This window comes from Bos taurus, chromosome 18 (assembly GCF_002263795.3).
Source record: "Bos taurus isolate L1 Dominette 01449 registration number 42190680 breed Hereford chromosome 18, ARS-UCD2.0, whole genome shotgun sequence".
In the NCBI taxonomy this organism is placed as follows: Eukaryota; Metazoa; Chordata; class Mammalia; order Artiodactyla; family Bovidae; genus Bos; species Bos taurus.
In genome coordinates this window covers 18382126-18387144 of record NC_037345.1, presented here as the reverse complement: position 1 = coordinate 18387144, position 5019 = coordinate 18382126, and the positions used below count along the sequence as shown (strand labels likewise).

General features: G+C 47.3%; 1 pseudogene; it reads right to left on the bottom strand.

Moving 5' to 3' along the window:
• Positions 1–507: 507 nt before the first annotated feature.
• On the bottom strand, positions 508–2353 carry LOC786252 (armadillo repeat-containing X-linked protein 2-like; annotated as a pseudogene).
• Between the last annotated feature and the right edge of the window lie 2666 nt (positions 2354–5019).

Here is a 5019-nt window from a genome sequence, read left to right as displayed (position 1 = left end):
GATTTCCTGCTTTTCAAAGGGAAAGAAATGTGTGTGTATATATATGTGTGTGCATGTGTGTATGTATATATATATATATTATACACACGTTTTCTTTTTTTTTTTTCAATTGAAACATACAATTTTATTAATGATACACAAATGAAGTCTTTGGTGAATAAATTCAAGTCAAAACAGATGATAGAAGTATAGGCTATTCATGATGAACAGGTTCACTATCAATTCACACAGAGGAATCAGTAAAAATATTCCTATTCAAGCAGCACGATTAAAGTCACAAATGTGTTTTCGGGACAAGAGGACTATTTATTTGGTATTCATAAAATGGTTCAGCTTAAAACTGGAGATAGTCGCAGATAACATCACTCTGATTGATACATTATTCAAAACTGGCAGCTGAAAGGATCCCTTTACTATATGAGAGGGTGAAAAGCAGTAACTTTCAATTTTCATTGCTCCCAGACTGCAAAACCAGACATTTCTTCAAGTTTTCAAGAGCACAGACAATCAAAATTTGTCTACTAGTTTTACAACTTTCACTTTCACCAAGAGGTCATCGTGATCTGCTAAGGCTCGAATTTTCTTAACGCACACTCCAGATGCAGTACATAAGTGAAAATGGGAGCCTTTATTGAATTCTCTGTAGTTGAATACTTCTGCCCTGAGATTGTCATAGATGATCTCAAATAGAGTCAGGGCATTAATAAGAATTTCTGATTCCACATAAGAATTGTAGAGAGAACTAAATGATGATGGCACTTGGCTACTGAGTAATTTTTTTTTAACATATCTGGATTTTCAGCAAAATTCTACAGTATTTTCAAAATCTCAACCTTGATTTTTCCACCTCTCTGAGATAACAAACGGAAAAATTTGCAATAGAATTGACAAGCAGGTGCTGGTAGTCATTAGTAATAGTCATGTTTGTTAAAAATTTTAATCCAACTACCTGTACTGCTGAGTTCAGGTTAGAGGCCATGATGTCATCCATCACTTTATTCATGTATACCTGAAACCGGCCCTGATTTTCATAATTCTCACTCAGGTTATTCATGGCCATTAAGGCTTTTTCCTTAATGTGAGGGTCAGTTTTGTTGATCATGTTGGCAATAATTGGGAGGCCTCCCAACTTGCGAATTGTGTCTTGGTTGCATGAATAATCGGCATTATTGCTCAGAGTGAGCAAAGCTACCTGTTGGATGAAAGGATCATCCGACTTCTGAAGCAAAGCAAGGACTTTCCTGAGATCTCGGACACCCAGAATCTCATCAATTTCATAAGGAAAGGGGCGCTTCTGCATGGGAACAGGTCTCCTCCCTTTCCCTTTCTGCTGGGTCTCAGGCTCAGAGTCTGATTCCGATTCTGTGTCTGTCCATCCAGACTCTCCTTCCTCAGAATCAGGAACCTCTGCCAGGCAAGCCTGGCCCCCATTAGCAGACGCTGCCGCGGCTGCTGCAGCCCCATCTCTGGGCCGGAAGCCCAGCCCCAGTTCATCTACTTCAACCTTATTTTTCTTGCCTTTGCCCTTGCCTCCAGTCCGGGACCTGGTTACACCCTTAGCTCCACTTTTGGGTACAGCTCCAGTAGCTGACCCGGCCTTAGGTATAGCCCCAGTATGAACCCCGGGGGTTGCTTTCTTAGTGGCTACCACTGTTCTAGAGGACCCTGAAGGCCCAGGAGCCTCTGCAGTCCCAGAAAGCGCTACTACCCCTAAAGTCGCTGCTGTCCCAGTAGGCATTGCTGGTATGGAAGCCTCCACTGGCTCTGTAGGTTGTGATGCCTCAGTAGGAATGGGCACCACATGAGGCACCACTGGTGCCCTGGGAGCCTCCGCTGTGCCAGGGGCTTCTGCTAATTTAGGAGCCCCAACCATTGCGGGAGCCTTCGCAGCTGAGGGAGCCTTTGCCTCCCAGAGAGGTGGTGCCACTGCAAAAGCCATTGTGGCTACTGATTCAGCTTTAAGCCCCACCCAAGCCCCTTCTGTCTCCTGGCCCTTATTTCCTGCCCCGCTCTGGGTCTCGGCACTGGATGCAGCTGGGACCACTGCTTCAACTCCAGCAGTGTCCAGAGCAGAGGATTCATCCTGAGCCCTTTCCTCTGCCCCAGTGCGGACTGGGGTTGGAGGACTGAATCCTGGCCCAAGGTCAATTGTGAATCCAGCCCTTAGTCCAGCTCTAGCCCTGGCTCCAGTCTCGGCCACAGCCCTGGTTTTGGGTTTAGCCAGTCTCTTCTTCATCATATGGTTTCATCCCCTGGCATATTTGTAGACACAGTACCAGGCACTGGCCCTGATGACTATCCCAGCAGCTACGCAGCCAGCACCCCAAACACTGCTCATGATGCAGCTGGAATTAATTCTCTGATCCAGACGTGCCCAAGTGGGGTGCGTGCACATCCAAGTGAGACGCTTCAGCTCAAGCTCAAAATTCTGCTGAGGCTGCAAGAAAAAGCAGGACCAACCTGCTGGGAAAGCAGGAGCAATTTGCGCTTTTCCACCAGGCTAACAGTTGTGCAGGGCCCAAAAGGCAGAGAAACCTGCCCGGATCTGGGGGGATTTTCTCCTCCTCCTCCAAGCCTGGGTTAAACGCACGGCAGTGCACAGCGCAATAGAGTTGGTACCCAGAGGAGCTATACACACGTTTTCTTTGTGTATGTGTCTCCTATGTCCATGGAATTCTCCAGGCAGGAATACTGAAGTGGGAAGCCATTCCCTTCTCCAGGGGATCTTCTCAACCCAGGGACTGAACCTGGATCTCCCACATTTCAGGCAGATTCTTTACCATCTGAGCCACCAGGGAAACCCTGTGTATCTACTACTTTTTTTTTTTTATCCATTTGCCCACTGATGACCATTTAGGTTGTTTTTTGAATGATTTATTAGTATTAAATCTATTCTTTGGTAAGACTCATCTCTTGAGTCTCCAAGTAGGCTCCAAGTTCTAGGAGGGTAGGACCCCATTCTCCTGAGGGTCTCTAAAGCTTGGAGCTCCTGGCCTTGAGCGTAGAGGATGTCCAGGAAGGGCCTTTTCTCTTTCTCATCCTTATTGCCTCGCAGGTCTGCATCACTGTTTGCCTGACCCCTGCAGCTATCCCTTCACTGGTGCCCTCAGGCCAGACTCTCCTGACTTGTGTCAGCATCATTTTCTAGAACACTTAACATCTTATATAACACTTAGCGTCATTTTCTGTAACACTGAGACTGTGGAGACTGTGTAAATCTAATTCAGTCACCTTTGTGCTCTTCTGCACCCCAAATACATACTTAAAACCTCTCTTTGCCTACAGGAGTGTTTTCAGAGTAGGGACACAGACCCCTGGGAGTCTTCAAAATTGTATCAAGGTGACGGTGAATTCCACAAGGATATTTCGATCTTGTGTTTCAGTTTTAGTGATAACCTTCAAGACGTTTAAAATGTAAGCTTACACTGGATTATCGAATCACTGCTTTTCACTGATCCTGTTGGGTGACTCCAGGGCCTGCATTTCTGTTTAGTTTCCTTTGGTGACAGAGCACCCAAAGTGATGGGGTTTTAATTGTGCTTGCAGTGTGTTTCTCATACCCTGTGTGTGCTAGAGAGAGAGAGTTTGCCGCTTTGAGAAGCACTGGGCCATGGACTGGGCACGTCCTCCTCCATCCAGCTTCCAGGGACCTCCAACGTCAGGCTCCTGTTCATCTCTCGAGCCTCAGGTCTTACCTCTGCCCATGTGAGTCCTGTGCTATGGCTTCCTCCCTGATCCCCGTCCTTAGGGTGCCCACTGAACTCCTTTCACCTTCTCAGACTCAGCTCAGTTTCCTATCCTCCTGGAAGCCTTCTCAGACTTTGCCTGAGGTGACCTTTCCTCTCTAGTTTCTGTCCCTCAGTGACGACGTTTATCTCATAGATGCTACCCAGGGTCTACCTGTCAGCCTCCCCGGCACAGTGACTATGAGCCCCCAGCTGACAGGACTGTGCCCTCTGCCTTTTTGTGCCTGGAACCCAACAGGTGCCTAATACACACTTGTCACAGCTGTGACAACTGTGTTCTGCACACACAGGTTCTAGCACGTGTGTTCTGCAGCAAGAGAAGCTACCACAATGAGAAGCCTGCACCCCACTCGCCGCAACTACAGAGAGTCCTCGCAAAGGCAAAGAAGGCCCGGCAGGCCCAACAGAACCTTGTTGCAGAACACAGGATTTCACTTAAGCCCAGGAGCCTTTGAGCTCTCTTTTTGCAATATATTTCATCATGCGTCCTAAGGAGCTGGGAGACTTGCTGCTCTGAGTGATTGTCTGGCGTCCTGTCACATGTATGCTAGATACTCAACTAACATTTCCTTATTTCTCTGCTCCAGACTGAGATCGAGGGTAGTTTTCTTCCCTCCTGGGTAAATGTTTTGTAAAAAACAAAAAAATCAAAACTGTCCATTAAGATTCCCAAGAAGCATTGCAGGCATACTATTTTGCCGTTTTCCTTAAAATCTGCCTCACTTGGCTATAGCATCAGGGTGTTTGTTGGAGGACACCGAATAAGTTCCTTACAGACGGTTCTGAAATTTTTCTTGAATTATTTTCTCACTGTAGGCTACTCTTGTGCTCACTTGGCATCGTAACCTTTCCTGTGATGTCTCTGGTTACTCTGATTCACAGTACTTTTTTGTTTTTTCCTTTTTTTTTTCAGTTTTTGGCCCTACCGGGCCTTCTTTGCTTTTGCGAGGACTTTCTGAAGTTGCAGGGAGTGGGGTGCAGGCTTTTCATTGTGGTAGCGTCTCTTGTTGCAGAACAGAGGTGCTAGGCAGGCAGTCTCAGTACTTGTGGTGCTGGAGTCTAATTGCTCCCCGGCATGCGGGATGTTCCCTGAGCAGGGATCGAACCCGTGTCTCCTGCATTGGCAGGCAGATTCTTATCCGCTGCGCCACCAGGGACGTCCCTCCACAGTACTTTTCATGGGCAAGCCCCCAAAGCCTCCGAGTCTGTCCGGCCAGCCATGCTATTTGGCTGCCAAGGGGAACCGCCCCCGCCGCCTCTGTGGCCCACTCAC